Source organism: Pseudophryne corroboree, chromosome 4 (genome assembly GCF_028390025.1).
Source record: "Pseudophryne corroboree isolate aPseCor3 chromosome 4, aPseCor3.hap2, whole genome shotgun sequence".
NCBI lineage: Eukaryota > Metazoa > Chordata > Amphibia > Anura > Myobatrachidae > Pseudophryne > Pseudophryne corroboree.
The window spans coordinates 480,404,533-480,425,473 of record NC_086447.1 but is presented as its reverse complement, the minus strand read 5'-3'; the positions used below and the strand labels follow the sequence as shown (position 1 = coordinate 480,425,473).

General features: G+C 44.7%; 1 non-coding gene and 1 pseudogene across 1 annotated transcript; both read left to right on the top strand.

Annotated features, from left to right (window-relative positions):
* The first annotated feature begins 1,174 nt into the window (after positions 1-1,174).
* Positions 1,175-1,260, top strand: LOC134913572 (U5 spliceosomal RNA; annotated as a pseudogene).
* A 1,772-nt stretch (positions 1,261-3,032) lies between these two features.
* On the top strand, positions 3,033-3,147 carry LOC134913460 (U5 spliceosomal RNA). Its single transcript, XR_010177217.1, has one exon. It is a non-coding gene; the product is annotated as a U5 spliceosomal RNA (small nuclear RNA).
* The last annotated feature ends 17,794 nt before the right edge of the window (positions 3,148-20,941 follow it).

The following is a 20,941-nucleotide window of genomic DNA, read 5'->3' as shown; positions in this document are numbered from 1 at the left end:
CCACAGCCAAGACTACAGAGCTGAGGCAGTCGTCAGCCATGATCAGAAAGGTAGGCTGGGGAAAACGGGGCGGTCAGCGCAGGCTGCCGCCCCGCTATGTAAGGGTTAATGCCTCCTGCGCATACGGAGCTCCGTCCGGCTGCACAGCAGGGGGAGCTCATACGCACTATGCCCAGCCGCTATGGAACGGAGCTTACAGAAAGCCCGTCACAGCCAGGATGAAAGCCCCGTCACAAGCTGGACGGAGCGTACAGGAGGTGCGGCACATGTCCTAATGGTGGGGTGTCAGGGCGGTCAGCTCACGCTGCCGCCCTGCTGTGTGGGGGTTTGCCGCCGCTGAAGCCGCCGCTGATATGCCCCGCTTAACTACGCTGGAAGCTCAGAGCGGCCGCACGTCACTCAGAGACGCCGGCCGCTCTCCCAGCGCTGATTACCCGGCACCGAGGTAGGACAGGCGCCGCCCGAGCCACAGTAAGTACCCGCTTTCTAACATGCACAGAGCGGCCGCACGTCACTCACAGACGCCGGCCGCTCTTCCAGCGCTGACACCGCACGCTGATGATACATGGCGCCGCCCGCTCTTCCGGACGGCTCCCCGGCGCTATACACAGCGCTCCCCTGCTCTCCCTGCACCCGTTCCCGCTGCAGGTAACATAGGGGAGACTACCGGGGGTAAGGGGGAGTAAATACCCATAGCAACAGCACCAAGGCTGCATGGGTTAATAAGACATAGTTTTCACAGAGCATGTCCTAAAATATGTTTCTAATTGTATGGATGGCATGCTTCCTGTTTTCTGTAGGCTGCCATTTGATGTCATAAGTGTTCTATTAACTGGAATGTGATTATCACACTTTAATAGGCTATTAAGCCTATATTACCTGTATAATAGGCTATTAAGTCTATATATATTAACACTGCAGCAGGTCCTGTGCTTTTCAGTGTATGCATGGCATGGGGGCCATTTTTTAATCATTACAGTTTCTTCCAGTTTATAATTCCGGCCATACACCTCTACTCCACAAGGAGGCGCAGGGGTGTTAGTGGGAATTTTTGTTCAGGTTTCACATAATTCTAGAACATTCCTGCCCTACATCTCTAAGCCACCAGAGGCAAAGGGGGTGTTAGTGGGAATGTAGTTCGGATTGCACATGTGAACTGCTTTTCACATAAAGAATACTCTGGTTTCTCTTCAGATCTAATAAATCTTTCGCCTGTTGCTAAAGATGTCCGTAGAGAGAAATAACCATGTGTTTCATAGCCTGGCTACGGCTGGCCTTAATATGCTTTTCAGCAACAAAAATATATATATGACACAAAAGAACTTCAACAAGTAGTGCAAGTGTCTGTCTGTTGCCTATTGTGGTGTCAGTCTGCATAGCTAGTAAGGCTCTAGCGCAGACTAAAAATAATTAACGGTCCTATGTTAAGCATTGGCAATTCAAATTAAAACAGTGGTAACATCGGAGTCTCGGAAGTACTCCGCCTGCTATAACTAAAGATAGTCTTTTCAAAGGGCCAAGTTCCTTTGGGTACCAGGGTTAATGCAGAAACTTCGAGTGAGAAGGGTGCATTACACCAGCACTTATATAGTGCGGGGGTTTTGGGCAACATACATTGCTAAAAACCAGTGAGTCAAGGCCTCCATTTGTTTTTTAGAAAATATTAGTGGACTTTGACCACTATTTAATCGTTTCAAAATAACGCGATCCGCCATTGGCAAATGCGTCTGTGTTAAACTTTTTAAAGACCCAGGATACATTTGGGTCATTAGTCTCTAGGTATGGAACCTATGAGATCACTGTTAAAAGAAGCTGCAGAGTTTATCTGTAAAGCCTCTACTAACGCCTGTTTTTCATCGTAGCTAGTTCAGCACGACTAGGACAGAGCTTGTTTGGTCCTAAATTTGATATTCAGCCATTACCGCATCCAGTATCAAAACGGAATACTGGTACCGGCGTTTAATCCCTTTAGACTTCCGTTTTTCAAAGGCGGTTGTACAAAACAGTCACGCCTTGTAACGTCAGGACGCTACAGTCAGCAAGCCAGTGGTTTGATGACCTCTTTTCCAATTGTGGAAGCGCGTCTTTACATGTTACTTTGAGGGGTTTCCAGACTTCAATTCATGGATGTCTCAGCTATTTACAGATTAAAGGACAATACTGGCTCTGTCGACCGGTTTGGCAGGTTGCCATTTAGTCTCTGCTGGGTTTCAGCTGTCTTTATAATCCAAGCAGTAGTATACCAACAGAGTCAGGGTTACATATTCCCTCTGTTTGAGCAAAACCAGACGGCTCTGGCGCAATCTCAATCAGCAGGTCACTTACTGCAGTGGGAAAATGAATTTTCTGCGGTTAGTATTTGTTTATTGGAGCACAAAGTGGCATAATGGCACTTGATCTTCACAATGCGTATTTACCCATTCCGGTTTGATCTTCACGGGTTCTAGCGTTTGCAAATCGCCACAACCATTATCCATTTCGGGTCTACCGTTGCTTATCGCCTCGGGTATTTACCAAAGTTATGTTGGGGAAGATAGCTCATCTCACATAAGAACTCTGTCTCAACAGAGTTTCTCTACCTTAGATGATCTGCTCATAAGAACTCTGTCTCAACAAAGTTCCTCTAACTTGCGCTACTAAGGTATACTGCGGTAGCAGATCAAGTTCGAAAACAATCGCATCTAATTCCGTCTAAACGATGTCAATTCCTAGGTAAGATTATAAATCAAAGACTTTTACCTACTACACCAGCAATAACAAATGTACGTCTAGTAATTAGTGCAAAACACGCACACTAGCGGTACATTGGTGTATTCACCTATTAAGAATAAAGATGTGTTTTCAATTTAGTTCGCCACCCTTCACTCGCGTTTCCCACAGAGGGAAAAGGGTGCATATACTCTGGACGACAGTCGCAGAGGGTCAGGATTTGTAGTTAAAATCAGCAACGACAGATTGCTGTCGATAAAGGTCCTAGAACTCTGTGCATTTTACAATGCAATACATGATTCGCTTTCAGTCTGACCAGGTATATACTCTGGTTTCTCTTCAGAACGAATAAATCTTTCGCCTTTTACTAAAGATTTCTGTGGAGAGGAACAACCATGAGTTTCAGGTAAATGTTTGATGCCTGTCTCACGCTGGCCTTAAGCAGTCAAACAAGGCAACGGCAGTTGCATACACAACAACCAGTGAGAACCAAGAAGCCGCATGGTAATGCGGCATGTGACTCAAATCCTCAATGGCTTAGAACACCATTATGTGAAAATGTCACATTACGTGAGTGGACATCTGTTAGACAGAGGATCTCACCCGTCAGGATTTGGATCCTGAAAACTGGACGTTAAATCCAGAGGTGTTTCATATGTGAGTCCACAGAAGGGGGTTACCCTCAAGTATACATGATGGCATCTCGCCACAATTACAAAAGCTCAGTATGTGTACAAAACAGATCACAAGGGCAGTGGCGGTGGAGTCGCTCACATTCATGTGGTCATTCAGCATCGTGTATCTGGCTCCACCAGTTTCCGCTGCTCTCTCCGTTGTCAAAACGGCTCATAAGACAGTTTGTCACAGTCATACTGGTGGTAGCTCATGGGTTTCGGAGAAGTTTGCTTCTCGAATTTTCAAGGAATACTTGCACACGATCTTGGCCCGCTCATAATACGTCCAACCTGTTACATCAGGGAACGTTAGTTTACCCATAGTTACCTATGTACCTATTATCTATGTACCGCAGCTGCGGTTGACGGGGTGAGGGTGCAAACGCCCTCTTAAGAAATTGAGCATTACAGTATCGGTTATACTAACCATGTTACGAAATAGTAAGCCGTTTAAGGCAGCTCATTTTTACAAAATTTCGTGTGCTTACATAGGTTGTAAACCTCGGAAGTTTCCAACATCATCCTTCAAGTAACCCGTATTCTGTTAAACGGGGTGGGATGGAAAACTGCGTTGATCTGCACGAAGAGTGCAGGTATCTGTGTGATAAACTTATTGTCAAAGACGTTTGCCTCTATTGGCGTCTGTACACATCTTTCTACACGGTGTCATCAAAGTTCACACTCTATTTATCCCACCTACAGCGCCAGGCGACTTGAAGTTGGGTTCAGATTTCTTACAGTTTCATATTTTGAACCCTTTCAACAAATGGGAATTAAGTTTCTCACTTTGGAAAACAATTTTCTTATAGCCTTGGCTTCGGCAAGGGTTTTGTTTTCATATTTGGGTGCCTTGTATTCCAAGCCACCGTATTTGAGTTTTCTCATGACAAAGCAGATCTTCGGACGAATCACGCTTTCGTATTCTTCACATCAATATACCAATAGGGGTTTCCTGTGTGGACAGCACATTCTAGAATTCTGAATGTGGTACACGCATTACGCGTTTATATATGTCCCGAACGTCAACAGTACGTGATATGAATACGTTGTTTGTTCTCTATGATACTGCCAACTGGGGTTAGCCAGTTTCTTAGCAGACATTATCCAGTTGGGTAATAATAATGACTACAAGTCAGGTTTACTTTAAGGCTAAGTTACAATCGCCTGCGTCAGTAATAGCTCATCCCACAGGTCTGTGGGAATGTCAGACCCAATGGGTCGTGGAGTGTCTAAAACGCGGCTATATAGCCTTCATGTGCACCATGTTTGTGCACGTTTACACGTTATAAATGGTGGCGCCATCAGCATCTAGCTTTGGGCTGCCTACTGTTACAAGTATCAAACAGCTCTCCCGCCCACGAGGGAAGCTTTGGTACGTCCCAAGAGTACTCCAGTGACCCCTAGTGGATGATAAAGAAAATAGGATTTTGGTACTTACCAGGTAAATCCTTTTCTTTGAATCCATAGGGGGCACTGGACGCCCACCCAGAGCAGTTTTACCTGGGTTGTTTTAAGCTCAAGGGAGCTTAGGGTAACAAGTTTTACTTGATTGATATTAAGCTCAGAGGAGCTTATGGTAACACATTTTCACCGATTGGTTCAAATTATAAAGTTCTATCGGTTATGGTGTCAACTGTTTAGTTGACAGTAAGGTTATGGGTCAACATTGTTGTTGTCCGTTATGTTATAGGTATTCTCCATTGTCAACCTCTCTATATCGTTCCTGTTCGCTCAGTAAAAAACACTGAGACAGTACACTGAGGTACTCGGGGATATGGAGGGGTGGGAGGGTCCTAAATTTGAATATTCAGTGCCTTTGTTCGGCTCCGCCCGTCCATATCCCAAGAGTACTCCAGTGCCCCCTATGGATTCAAAGAAAAGGATTTACCTGGTAAGTACCAAAATCCTATTTTCTTCTCTCCTACCCACTTCCTGTTTTGGGCTTGTTACCAAAACTAACCTGCCTGACCATGGATGCAGGGTTATAGGGTAGAGAGCCGAGCATTCTGGGAAGCCGGAAAGCTTAACTTTTTGGTGCCCGGACTCTCACCACCTACTACCCCGGTATTCTCCTAGTAAACCCTATGAACCTTGAAGAAAGAGAGGTAACATAGGTAAGTCTACCATAACTCTCGTTTTTCTACGAAAATCACAGCAGTAATAGCATGCAACTATGAATCAGGCCCATAATGAGCTTAAAAATTAATTATATTATTGTCAGCAAGAGCCCTAATTAAAGTATCATAATGGCCAGGTAACCACTTCAATAAATCTTTAGCATATTGTGTTTGTCATTCACTGAAAATCCCAGGTAGTAAAATGTAGACAATCCAACTCTCCTATCTCACGTCTGTAATAGCATTTATAACCTGCATATTTAATTAGTCTGTGTCAACTGGACATGTAATGTATTGTATTCAGTTTTTTTTTATTTAGTTCAAATAGCATCGCATCTACAGTAGTTCAAATAGCACCGTGTGTATTGGGGGTCATTCCGAGTTGTTCGTTCGTTATTTTTTTCTCGCAACGGAGCGATTAGTCGCTAATGCGCATGCGCAATGTCCGCAGTGCGACTGCGCCAAGTAAATTTGCTATGCAGTTAGGTATTTTACTCATGGCATTACAAGGTTTTTTCTTCGTTCTGGTGTTCGTAATGTGATTGACAGGAAGTGGGTGTTTCTGGGCGGAAACTGGCCGTTTTATGGGTGTGTGTGAAAAAACGCTGCCGTTTCTGGGAAAAACGCGGGAGTGACTGGAGAAACGGAGGAGTGTCTGGGCGAACGCTGGGTGTGTTTGTGACGTCAAACCAGGAACGAAACTGACTGAACTGATCGCAGATGCCGAGTAAGTCTGGAGCTACTCAGAAACTGCTAAGAAGTGTCAATTCGCAATTCTGCTAATCTTTCGTTCGCAATTTTGATAAGCTAAGATTCACTCCCAGTAGGCGGCGGCTTAGCGTGTGCAAAGCTGCTAAAAGCAGCTTGCGAGCGAACAACTCGGAATGACCCCCATTGTCCCTTGCGATGCAATGCACGCTCCCGTCTAGTCCATATCTCAAGGCAAATTAGAATGTGCAGTCAGGTATTTCTATACTACAGCACACATAGTACATTGTAGTGTATTCAAAATCTGATGTACAGTAGTTCAAATAGCATGTAGTTCAAATAGCATACCCCACTTAGTCCAAATCGCATAGCACAGATTGTATAGCTCAAGTCTTCACCTAGCACAAATAGCACGGTGTGTGGGCCCCATTAGATTTGGGTGGGTTATATTGTTTCTGTGCAGGGTAAATAGTACTGGCTGCTTTATTTTTACACTGCAATTTAGATTTCAGTTTGATCACACTCCACCCAAATCTAACTCTCTCTGCACATGTTATATCTGCCCAGAGGCGTATCTAGCACGGGGCGAGCAGGGCACGTGCCCTGGGCGCCGTGGAAGCCCCAACAGAGGGGGCGCCACTGGCACGGCCCGCTCGCCCCATGCGACAGGGATTCCGCCGGCGCTACCTGCGTCGCTCTCCCTGTCTCCCCGGCTGCTGTGCCTGTCACACTGGACAGGCAGCGGCAGCCAGGAGCCTCCCCTCCTCCCTGCACATTGCACGATCGCACGTGCGCGCGACCGCGACCTCGGAGGTACGCGCGGCCGCGGTGAGCTGGGTTACACAGGTAAGCGGACTTTATAGTTTTTAAAGATGTTTATCGTTTTCTGTTGGAAGAGGGGGGGAGGGGGGTGCGGGACAGTGTAACATAGTAACATACATAGTAACATAGTATCTGAGGTTGAAAAAAGACAATTGTCCATCGAGTTCAACCTGTTTGTGGTCTCCTATGCATGATGATTTGACTAAAATTTCTGACTGATGCTGCTGTCAGCCGTTGCATTTTATCCCTATTTATAGTAACTATAATGCATGACTATGCACCATACCCCTGGATATCCTTATCCATTAGGAATTTATCTAACCCATTCTTAAAGGTGTTGACAGATTCCGCCATTACAACTCCCTCGGGCAGGGAATTCCAAACACGTATTGTCCTTACCGTGAAAAAGCCTTTACGCCGTATTGTGCGGAATCTCCTCTCCTCTAACCTGAGCGAGTGTTCACGAGTCCTCTGTGTTGATCTAACCAAAAACAGGTCCCGCGCAAGCTCTGTGTATTGTCCCCTTATATATTTGTAGATGTTGATCATATCCCCTCTTTGTCTCCGCTTTTCCAATGTAAACATGCCTAGTCTTTCAAGCCTTTCCTTGTATTCCATCGTCTCCATGCCCTTAATTAGTTTGGTCGCCCTCCTCTGTACCTTTTCAAGCTCCAGGATATCCTTTTTGTAGTACGGTGCCCAGAATTGTACACAGTATTCAAGGTGTGGCCTCACTAGTGATTTATATAACGGGAGTATAATACTCTCGTCCCTAGCATCAATACCCCGTTTTATGCATGCTAATATCTTATTAGCCTTCTTTGCTGCAGTCCTACTTTGGGTACTACTGCTTAGCTTGCTATCTATGAGGACACCTAAGTCCTTTTCCAGTACAGAATCCCCTAATTTTACCCCATTTAGTAGGTAGGTGTAATTTTTGTTCTTGTTACCACAGTGCATTACCTTACACTTGTCTGTGTTGAAGCGCATTCTCCATTTGGCTGCCCATGCTTCTAATTTAACTAAGTCGTTCTGAAGAGACTCGGCATCCTCCTCTGTATTTATAGCCTTACACAATTTGGTATCATCTGCAAAAATTGACACCATGCTCTCTAGACCTTCTGTTAGGTCGTTAATGAAAATATTGAACAATAGCGGTCCTAATACTGAGCCTTGCGGCACACCACTTAGCACTTCAGTCCAAGTTGAAAAAGATCCATTAACCACAACGCGCTGCTCCCTATTATCTAACCAGTTTTTGACCCAAGTGCATATTGTGCTTCCTAGCCCTGATTCTTGTAGCTTGTAGATAAGTCTCATGTGTGGTACAGTATCGAACGCTTTGGCAAAGTCTAAAAAGATTACATCCACGTCTTTACCCTGATCTAGGTTTGCGCTTACTGTTTCATAAAAGCCAAGTAAGTTGGTTTGACAGGATCTGTCCTTCATAAACCCATGTTGATTCCTTTTAATGACCTTATTGGTTTCAAGGAACTTCTGAATACTATCTCTTAGAATACCTTCCAATACTTTCCCCACTATAGATGTAAGACTAACTGGTCTATAATTACCTGGTTCAGCTTTACTTCCCTTTTTGAATATAGGCACTACTTCCGCTATATGCCAGTCTTTGGGAACCATACCTGATATAACTGAATCCTTAAAGATCAAAGATAGCGGTTTTGCCAGTTCAGAGTGAAGCTCCATTAGAACCCTTGGATGAATGCGTGTGAATGTGTGTGTGTGTGTGTGTGTGTGTGTGTGTGTTAATTGTGTGAGTGTGTTAATTGTGTGTGTGTGTGTGGGACAGTGTGAGAGTGTGTTAATTGTGTGAGTGTGTTAATTGTGTGTGAGTGTGGGACAGTGTGAGTGTGTATTAATTGTGTGAGTGTGTTAATTGTGTGTGTGTGTGTGTGTGACAGTGTGAGTGTGGGTCAATTGTGTGTGTGTGGGACAGTGTGCGTGTGTGTTATTTATGTGTGTGTGGGACAGTGTGCGTGTGTGTTAATTGTGTGCGTGCGTGTGTGTTAATTGTGTGTGTGTGGGACAGTGTGAGTGCGTGTTAATTGTCCCGGCGGTGATTGGCGTCTGCAGAGTGATGCTCCCCCCCGTCCTCCTCCGCCGCTGACAGGAGCGGTGTTGTGCGGCTCCCCCCCTCCTCCGCTGGCTCCGTCCTCCCGCTGACAGGAGCGGCGGTGTGCGGTTCTCCCCCTCCTCTGCCGGCTCCGTCCTCCCAGCGTGGCCCTGCAGTGTGTGCGGCTCTCCCCAGCAGCAGCAGCAGCAGGTTAGTCTCTCTTCCCCTCCCCTCCCCATCCCCTCCCTCTCCCCCCCTCTCCCCCCCCCTCTCTCTCTCCCCCTCTCTCTCTCTCTCTCTCTCTCTCTCTCTCCTCCTGTGGATTGAAGTTTGTAAGTATAATTTTCATTTTTACAGGTGCCCCTATTGGATTCTACTGGACAAGTGGTCGTGACCGGCGTGGGATGTAGGTAAGTAATCTGTCTCTCATTTTTACAGGTACCCCTATTGGATTCTACTGGACAAGTGGACATGAGTGTGTCAGTGTGTTTTAATACATTTTTACTGTCACGGTGTGTGAGTTGTGTTTTTATTTGGGTATTTTTTCTGTTGTAGAACTACAGGTACCAGCGGGCCCGTTATTTCCCCGCATGCTGGTACTTGAGGTTCTCCAAGTACCAGCAAGCGGGGGAGGCTTGCTGGGCCTTGTAGTTCCACAACAAAAAACAATATTATTTTTTTTTATTACATGGCTATCAGCCTCCCATCCACCGCCCATGGATGGGGGGACAGCCTCGGGCTTCACCCCTGGCCCTTGGGTGCCTGGAGGGGGGGGTGACCCCTTGATTTAAGGGGACCCACTCCTCCAGGGAACCCCGGCCAGTGGTGACTAGTTGGTGGGGTAATGCCATGGCCGCAGGGACCTACATAAATGTGTCCCCCGGCTGTGGCATTATGTCCCTGGCTAGTGGAGCCCGGTGCTGGTTTTAAAAATACGGGGGACCCCTACATCTTTTGTCCCCCATATTTTTGGAACCAGGACTGGACTAAGAGCCCGGTGCTGGTTGTCTAAATACGGGGAACCCCTGTCTAATTTTTTCCCAGTGTTTAAACAACCAGGACCATCTCAAAGAGCCCGAGGCTGGTTATACTTAGGAGGGGGGACCTTACGCATTTTTTTTTTTACATTTTTTAACCCATTCAGACCCTTCTCCATTAAGATAATGGAAGCCCTCGACAACAAAATTGCATTCATGTCCTCCTCCCACTCCCTTCCCAGTCCCAAACACTAATTATTTTTTTCTATAAAAATGTACAATATATCACAAGTATGATGAGCAGGCAGGCAGCAGGCATTGGCGGCATCGGACTGAGATGCAAATTAGTGGCGGAGGGCTGGGTCAGTTGATGGTGGGCGGGTTTGTAAGCCATTGGCGGTGGCAGCAGGCAGCGGCTCAGAGGCAGTAGTGGGCATTGGCTCGGTGGCGGTAGGGGTCATCGGCAGGATTCGGCGGACATTATGGCTGTAGTGCCTCACCGCACGCCACTGACCTCACCGCACGTCACTGGTGTGTGGGACAGTGTGCGTGTGTGTTAATTTGTGTGTGTGTGTGTGTGTGTGTGTGTGGGACAGTGTGAGTGTGTGTTAATTGTGTGTGTGCGTGTGTGTGGGACAGTGTGAGTGTGTGTAAATTTTTGCAGTCCAGTGTGTGTGGGGGAGGGGAAAGTATGAGAATGTATGTGTAGTCTAAGTGGGTGTGTGTGGGGTTTGGGGGTGGCCAGTCTGTGTGTGTGTAATCTACAGTGTGTGTGTGTAAGTAAGGGGGTAGGGCAGTCTGTGTGTGTGTGGGCGGGATGTACTAATGGCCATTTACCGAAGAGGGATATGTATTAAACCACGGGTACTGAGATGCCCTTCTCACTCACCATCCAGCTGGGTGGGCGAGCCGGGCAGGTGGAAAGTTAGCAGCAGGGGCAGCATGCCGGATATCAGCAGCCGAGGGTGCGGACTGTAAGGCACGTGCGGAGCCCAAAGCCGGAGATCGACAGCATGTTGACCGGCAACAAGCGGCTTCTGCTTCCGCGTTCAACATGCTGCCGATCTCCGGCTTTGGGCTACGCAGGGTTCGGGGGATGGGTGTCCTCTGCCGGTGTACTGCAGCTCCTGCAGCAGGAGAGAAGAACCCCTTCGGAGCACAGCAGGCCACACTGAAAAGGGTGCATCCCCGATGCGGTGCTCTGCATCCCGGGTGGCGCCGAAGATGTGGAGTGTCGGAGGTGGCAGAAGCGCCGCAGCTTGGGGTGAGAAACCGCTGCAGCCCTTCCGCTGCTAAACTCTGCAATCAGTCTATTAAGGGGGTAGGCTCCCCTCACCACAGTGCCCCGCAGGATTAGTTAATTAAGGGGGTACGATCCCCTCACTCTATAATGTGAATTTTGGCTCATACCATGCGCTGGAACGTGAATTTTGGCTCATACCCTGTGCTATAATGTGAATTTCGGCTCATACCATGTGGGGTAATGTGAATTTCGGCTCATACCATGTGGGGTAATGTGAATTTCGGCTCATACCATGTGGGTAATGTGAATTTCGGCTCATACCGTGTGGGTAATGTGAATTTCGGCTCATACCGTGTGCTGTAATGTTAGTTTCGGCTCATACCATGTGGGGTAATGTGAATTTCGGCTCATGCCATGTGGGGTAATGTGAATTTCAGCTCATACCGTGTGGGGTAATGTGAATTTTGGCTCATACCGTGTGCTGTAATGTGAATTTCGGCTCATACCGTGTGCTATAATGTGAATTTCGGCTCATGCCATGTGGGGTAATGTGAATTTCGGCTCATACTGTGTGCTATAATGTGAATTTCGGCTCATACCGTGTGCTATAATGTGAAAGGGGCACCAGACTAGATAGTATAAGGGGTCCTACTACACTGAAGGACATGCCCCTTTTGAGTGACCACGCCCCTTTTCCGTAGCGCGCGCGCATAATTGCTATCTACACTTTTTCATTCCGCCTTCAAAAATTCAACCTTGACCATTGCACCTACATCTATACATACACACCCTGACATCTTTATATACAGTGACACCGGTGGCGTCTGCACATACTTTCCTTTTGTATTTTTTTTACATTTTTTTTTTTAATTTGTATTTTTTATTTGTATTTTTTTTTGGGGGGGGGGAGGGGGGCGCCATTATTGATCTTGCCCTGGGCTCCTAAAACCCTAGCTACGCCTCTGTATCTGCCCCACCTACACTGCACATGGTTTTGCCCATTAGAGAAAAAGTTTGCTGCTGCGATCAAGTCTGAATTAGGCCCAGTATTCACAGATTCCCACCCAATATTAGTATTTTAGTTCACAGCAACATGAGAGAGACATGGGGGTAAATTTACTAAGGTGGGAGATTTTTAGAACTGGTGATGTTGCCAATGGCAACCAATCAGATTCTTCTTACCATTTATCTAGCTGCTTCTAGCAGATAATAGATATAATCTGATTGGTTGCTATGGGCAACATCACCAGTTCTAAAAATCTCCCACCTTAGTAAATTTACCACATGGTTGATAATATAAGGTTAAATCATAACCTAATTGCAATAATAAACTGCAGCCCTTGAGGCACTCACATGCTTTGTTACAATTTAAGTCAGAAACCCGCCCACTTCTATTCTGGTAGTATTGGTCTACCTAGAAACTAAACCATGCAATAGTGTATACAAATTGATAAAACCCTGGTACTTACAATATCCTCTAGTAAAGCTGTAAGTCTCAGTGATGAAAATGCTGACTTCATTCCTTCGCAACAAGCTTTGGTGATTACCCCCACCAGAAGTGCAACAACCTGAGCTGTGGGGTTTCAACAAATGACTCAATTTATGGATCCACTTGGCAAAAGATCAAACATGGGCCCTCATTCCGAGTTGTTCGCTCGCAAGGCGATTTTAGCAGAGTTACACACGCTAAGCCGCCGCCTACTGGGAGTGAATCTTAGCTTCTTAAAATTGCGAACGATGTATTCGCAATATTGCGATTACAAACTACTTAGCAGTTTCTGAGTAGCTTCAACCTTACTCGGCATCTGCGATCAGTTCAGTGCTTGTCGTTCCTGGTTTGACGTCACAAACACACCCAGCTTTCGCCCAGACACTCCTCCGTTTCTCCAGCCACTCCCGCGTTTTTTCCGGAAACAGTAGCGTTTTTATCCACACGCCCATAAAACGCCGTGTTTCCGCCCAGTAACACCCATTTCCTGTCAATCACACTACGATCGCCGGAGCGAAGAAAAAGCCGTGAGTAACAATACTATCTTCATAGCAAAATTACTTGGCGCAGTCGCAGTGCGAACATTGCGCATGCGTACTAAGCAGAAAAACGCTGCGATGAAAAATACTGAGCGGACGACTCGGAATGAGGGCCATTGTGACGTTTTCCTACCATGTAGACTTTCTCAAATACAGTTAATGCACATAGTCGTGCATCCACAGCAGCATGTTGCTATCAGAGATGTGATGATACTGCCCCTCACATAACAATGGTGCAGTGAACATTTCTCATTGCGTGTGCACACAAAAGCTTATTATTAGTTTAAATCAGGGGTTCTCAAACTCGGTCCTCATTACCCCACACAGTGCATGTTTTTCAGGTAACCCAGCAAGTGCACAGGTGTATTTATTACTCACTGACACATTTTAAAAGGTCCACAGGTGGAGCAAATTATTTCACTTGTGATTCTGTGAGGAGACCTGCAAAACATGCCCTGTGTGGGGTCCCGAGGACCGAGTTTGAGAACCTGTGGTTTAAATCATACTTGCCTACCTGACCCTCTCCATGAGGGAGAAAATGCTCTGTTCCTGGACTTTCCTGGTAATGTATGATTGCCATCACCTGTGGTGAGTTAGTTCATTTCTAAGAAAGGTGTTTCACCACAGGTGATGGCAATCATACATTACCAGGAAAGTCCAGGAACAGAGCATTTTCTCCCTCATGGAGAGGGTCAGGTAGGCAAGTATGGTTTAAATAGGAAAGATCACTTACCAGCAATATTAATTAAGGGAAATTGGTGATCAGTGGCAGCGCAGTAGTGAGGCCCTCAGGCAGCAATTGTTCATGAGCTTCATTGAGTTGCAAGCATGAGGGCAGGAAGCTTAGCACACACGCAGCTCCTGCTCTTCACACACGTTATGGACGACCAGCCACGCATGGCCTTGTCATACTTTACTAATCACCTAAAACTGCTTACAAATCTGGATCAATATTTGCAACTGGAGAAATTGGAAAACATTACTAATAGCGGGTGATATTGAATATGTGCTGGTAATAGAAGAGACACCTGCTAGTGTCTGTATACAACAGCTGACAGCAGAAATAATTAGGCTAGGATCACTGCCCTGGTGTAAACATTACCTGGTGATAATAAATCATTACACTTCTTGGGGAATTCCAATGTAGTATACAAGAAGATGATTATTGTGATAGCATTTATTATCAAACTCTTCTAAACAATAAAAGGAATAAAACATAAGCATACAGTACATGACATAAGATATAAAATTCATTCGGAAAACTTTTATTTCATTATTGGTAGTTGTATGGACACCTCTAATGTAATTTATAATAGGTTTAGTACAAGACTTATAGTTAAGTTAATTAATTGCAGAAGTTGTTAAAATGTAGTCCAAATAGCAAGTGGTCCAAGTTATAAGTGAACAATAATGCAGTAAAGTCTTTAGGAACTTTAAGCAGGTGTAATACTCCTAATTAGTGTCAGCTATCCAGTCCCATATGTACCTGTTAGCTATCCATTAGTGGAATCCTTGCTTGGAGTGTCTGCCTCTGCTCAGATCTCCGAGGTAAGTTCACCACAATCACCATTTGGGATAAGGGGGTAAAACCTGTCCAGCAGGACAGAGAAATAAATGCTGAGATGTTAAGTTCCACTTACTAGCAAAGTAGACTGTGGGTCCATCTGATGAATGCCATTGAGATATGCAAGTATATGTTCAGGGTGAATGGTTGCACAAGGTTTAATAACCTTGAAATTTTTCAAGACCTTAAACCTTGTTGAAAAACATTAATGCAATGCATAGCCGTATTTGTGTGCAGTGTGCATTTAAGCAAGAGAAGATCCACAAACTAGTATGTGTTCTACTGTGCATCAGCATGTCCCGTATTCAGGGCAGTAGAGAGCCTGGCTGGGCCCAGGTACTTTTCATGGGGTGTGATGTAATCACAGGAGGCGTGGCCATGATACAGAAAACAATAGTTATTTAAGCTCCTCCCTGGCCACACTGAAGCCCAACACACAGCAGCGTGTGCTAGGCTGAGGAGCAGAGCTGCAACTGCTGCCACGTAAGATGGTGGTGGTGGTGGTGGTTGGGAAGGGGGGGTGGACTTTAACAGAAATATAAATGCAACGAATGCTTGTTAAAAACTGATATTTTAAAATAAAATACAAATATATTTTAGAAAGAAATCTGTGATCATACATTTTTCTTTTTATTTATATTGCTGCGCTAGAGAATTATCATATATCACACATACATTCTTGTAGTATTTTGAGATATACCTTGTTTTCTCTTAGCAGTAACATATTAAGGTTACTGAAATGAACCAAGTGCAGAACTTTTACCCCCACATCCTTTTTATCCAAAGGAAACGGTTGACTCCCTTGGAACACAGAGGTCTTTGAACTAAGCCTTGAGAGAGAGAGAAAGTACCAGCCAACCAGCTACTAACTGTCATCTTTCAAACACCGCCTGTAACATGGCAGGTAGGAGCTGATTAAGTGGTCCTTGGTTATCTCCTTCCACTTTATCTCTTTCCAAGGTTTAGTACAGGTTTAGGTTTAGTACCCCTGGTACCAGTACTTCCAAGCAGGGATGTTGCTTTTCTCTTTGACACCTAGTGCAGTGTAAATACATCCCGTGTGATAACAAAAAGGGGGCATGGCCTTTAGGGAAGGGCCGTGGCCTCATGGCCTGACCCCGATTTTCATCACTCTGGGTGTCAAGAAGTTGCTGGGCTGCCCCCCGGAGACTGTCTGGGGACAGTGTTGGCTCCTACACTGTGACAAAAGCCGATTGCTGCACATAATGTTACAGTGCAGCACCTGGTTTCTGTCACTGAGGAGGAGCCGGCATTGTGGTGTCATGCCTCGGAAGGTGACACCCAGGTACAGCGCACTCCCATAGTAACACCACTGGTTCCAAGATCAATCACAAACGTAAAAAACTATACTGCAAGTTGCAGAGTGCAGAGTACATTGGAGTAGCTCCCAGCTGAATCTGTAGCAGTACTGGAAGACAGAAGTAATGGCAGGAAGAAAACTGGTGCTCTGAATTTGAACAAACTATATACAAGTACCACAAGAACTACACAGAGCTGCAACTCCGACTGTTCGGTGCTGCACAGTTTTGTGGTGGCGTAGAAATAAACAATGATGATGTTGATGATTAAGGGACATACATTATAGACACAATATACTTAAGTTAAAAAAATAATAATCAGAATTTGTCAATAAGAAACTTTTGGTCTAGGCGGTGCCATGACAAAAATTCTGATACTCTAGGGCGCCGTGACTCAAAAAAGCTTGAGAACCACTGGACTAGGGGAATCCCAGTAGTGTAAATATAAAAAAATATGACTATAAGCACTTGCAATCAAAAGTGAGGAGGAGGATGTCATGTTGTATGTATAAACGTACAGGAGAAACTGAGCTACATCTATAGTATACAAGCTGCAGCCAAAACAGGGTTAGTGAGACCAGTACCTAGTCTCACAGTGGATAAAATTGCAATAAAGAGAGTTGTTTGGTGCATACCTAGTACCTAACCACAGTAGTATCTATAGTCACAAAAATAATAAAAACCACATTATCCATACATGAATAAATATATAAAAGTAGATGATATAATAATAAAGTATACAGTACTGTTCCTTAAAATTGCATTAGTGACCTATGCACTTTATGAAAGTCCGTGGATTATCAACTACTAACTGTGGGCAAACTCGGCTGACACAGTGCAGCTTTAACATGTCCCACCCCCGGAGCAGATGATAAATTGGAATGCAAATCCCGAAAGTGCTGCAAATAGGCGTGCAGATGGATGAATCAAACACAGAAATAACTTCCATAAAAATAAACTGCATATATATTTTCAATTTCGGATACACAGTAGTCCCACTGACCACAGGAGATATATGTATCTATATATATATATAGAAGACTCCCTTAAAAATGTAACTCAGTGCAAGCTCTGGTGCCTGTAGACTGACTGAGAGCGCTAGCTATATAATTCTGTAAGTCATATATATGTATATATAATGTGATGAAATGAGGTAATTAGCTAAGTAGAGGGGTGAATTTGTGCAGTGTCTAGCTGTTAAAACAGGATCCAACTCAGCATTTAGGTGAATGATCGGAATGGTGCTTTACTTTCAGCATAAATTGAACACAAGTGAACAGAAAATAACAAACGCCTAGCCCCCATTCAGGGCACTGACTCACTTCTTCGCCCTGACTAATCTTGGGCAGCTAATCTGCACACATAAAGTCTCTTAAATTAAAAGTCTCAGTCTTGCCTCTCACGGGTACCATGCACAGTCTCAGTCCTGCTTCCTGCAGACATAACACAGGCTCCAGCCTACTCACACTCAAGGTTCTCCACCTGGCTTCTTCCAAATAAAGTGTAGCTCAGTCTGGAGTTTCATGGCCTTCTCTGGCTCCTACAGGATGAGGCTCAGGCCTCCTGGCCCTCAATGGCTCAATAGCACAATGAGCTCTGTCTGTCTTTGTCTCAACAGGGCAGCTCACACAGGCACAGCGTGTCCTGACTTCATAGTCTCATAGTCTTCCAAATCTGACTCTCCACTGCAGCAGTTAGGTGTTCTCACACCTGCCTTATCTTCCCCGTGTGGGCACTTATTGTGATTAAATACTTTAATTTTCTTATTTAAATTTTAACAAATATCTCAAAAATATATAACATTTCGGATGGAATATTTGGATTCTATGCACAAAATTAAATGAAAATTGATATATATCATGTCAGATACAAAATGGCTGGGGGCGGCACTTGGATACCTATGTTGGTTCTGTCAGCCTGAAATGTACCAGTAACTGAAAAATATTTTCACTGTACTGAACCATATGCCATCCTGAATGGAGTGTAAATAGGTAGGACATGCACTTACTGCAAGGGCCGAATTAAGAGATGGGCGGTTGTCGCAGTGCCCCACATGCAGGCTGAGAGCTGTGTCTTAATGCATAGTGCATACAGAGCGGCAGTATTTAATCAGAAGCAGTGAAGTGGCTGGGAGCAGCGGTATAGGCAGTGAGGACCCTGCTGGTATTGGGTGGGAGCGGCACCAGGAGTGGCTGAGAGTGGTGCAGACAGCGGCTGGGAGCAGTGCAGGCAGTGAGGAAGGAGCCCCATGTAAGGACCCCCCAATGAGAACCCTGCCAGGAGAGCCTCCATACTGGGGACCCAGAGAGTGTGTTTTGGTCTCTGCCTATCTGTGTGTGTGTTTTGTCAATTTAATGGATGGGGGCCCTCACAACTTTGTTGCCCCTGGGCCCCCACAACCCTTAATCAGGCCCTGCATACTGCCCCTGTAAGCTGTCCTACTTAGTAAATATGTACACATCATTAAAAATATAAACACATCATAGTTAGTGGCTTTTTAAAAAAAAATTCTATTAAATTGGCTATCATCAAATGAGAGCTTATAACCAATCAATAAAAATAATAAAATTAGGAGGGATGGAGGGGCACCATTACTGTTTTGCTTGGGGGAACCCTCACCCCTAAATCTGCCCTTGCTGTTGAGTAGTGTTGTAAAAAAAATATAAAACCAAAATATGAATGACTAATAATTAAGGCACACAGATGATCATAGAATGCTTCCACAATATAGTGGCAATAGGCAGTTAAACATGGAGTTCCATCAATCTAATTTTAGATTCACATATGCAACTATGTTCCAATATGTAGCAATCAATGTAGATAACTTTCTTTTCCTAAATGAAACAACAGAATGGATCACTGTACAGTATGTTTCTTATTTCTTAGAGTAAATTGCACAGTCATTTAATGTGCTGTAATTATATCTGGAAGATCACTTGGCATATATCTTGTGGTGGATACTTTACTTATTTATTTATTAACAGTTTCTTATATAGCGCAGCAAATTCCGTTGCGCTTTACAACTGGGCACAATGATAAAACAAAACTGGGTAATAAGAGTCATAGAGGTAGGAAGGCCCTGAATATCCAACAGTATTTGTATAAGATATTTCCAGTTTTCCTTCCTAAGCATAGGAAAATATTCTATGTTGGAAGTGAAGAAAAAGAACATCTACAATTCTGAAGGGTTTATTTTTGGCTGATTCAAGTAAGGGTGTATAACCTGAACCAGTAGAGGACCGTATGTTTCTTTTACACTTTGGAGCAGATGACACTGTATATTCAAAGACAAATACACGTTTCTGTGAAGCAAGAGTGTAAAAGCTACGATATCCTGCATGGTGAGTTGTCATCTACTGACGAGAAGAAAAGTTGTCCACACATATTTTTCTTAAGAATTGTTTGAACGGGTTGCATACTATTTACCAGCGGGCGGGCGGGCGGAATGCCGGCTATCAAGACCCCGACAGCGGCATCCAGTCTGCCAGAATGCAGTGGGGCGTGCGCTAAGAGTCCCCTTGTAGTGGACACCCACAAGTGGGAATAGGCCCTGTGCGCCGGGATTCCAGCTGTCAGCATTGTCTGCAGTTGGGATTCCGGCGTCTGTATCCTGACCTCCAGGATCCCGACAGCCGGCAAATTGATTGCATCAGTTTGAACACTGGGTGTTATATAAACAACCCTTGAAGTTCCACTTTTCATCATCAACTGGGTCAGAATTGTTGCAATCTATGTAGTCCTCTTTCGTATTGTCTTTTTGTGCAGTGGCCATTTTCCCAGAGATTCACGCATGCGCAGTACAGAGGTCATCAAGAATCCAAAGTGCCTAAGCTCACTGCACCACAGACAGGAGGGGGTCCGCATGAAGCCTGCACAAGGGTCCCCTCATCTCTTAAACATGTTATATCTGCCCCACCTGGACTGCACATGGTTTTAGCCATTAGAGAACAATTTTGCTGCAGTGAGCAGGTCTGAATTAGGCCCGATGGTTCTAGAGCAGATTGGAAAGCATTAATATGATTCCCTAAGAAATTCCAATCTGGAGATGCTCACCAGTTGTAGCTGCAATAGCAGCTGTTGGTATGTTATAGCAAAACAAGTGTAGCAAACACCTTACCAGCTGCTAGTGTGGTTAATAGCTGATTTATAGGAGATTTGTGGCGTTGCTTAAGAACTTTGTTTACAGTGTATTTAAAAATCTATATATTCTAACATCACCATGAGGATTAAATACAGTAGTAGCCATTGTTTGCTTCTGACTGGCTGACAGTCACACACCCTTTTAAACAGTTACTGTAAGTACAGTCATGATCCCTGGATGTAAGTCATATCATACCATTCTGGCCTTCATGCTCATCAGCAAAATCTTTTAGCAACTCTCAGACAGTAGGCTGTCGACATATGAAAAGGACACAATACCAACTACATTCCAGAGGCTTCATAGTTACTTCCTAGAAGATATTTTATTATTTTTTTAGAACTTTTTAGAAGTCCTAATAGAACACTACTGGTCAAGTATACCAAAGTTCCCACAATCATACACACAGCTATTACACTGCAGCTTTCATCATGCAGGCTCATCATGAAGAAACAGTTTATTGACTGCATCAGAATTTATTATGGTAAACAGAGTGGAATTTATGATGAAAACTTTGCAAGAATAATAAACAAAGCTCATTAATGCTCCAGTAACTGTCTCATAGCTT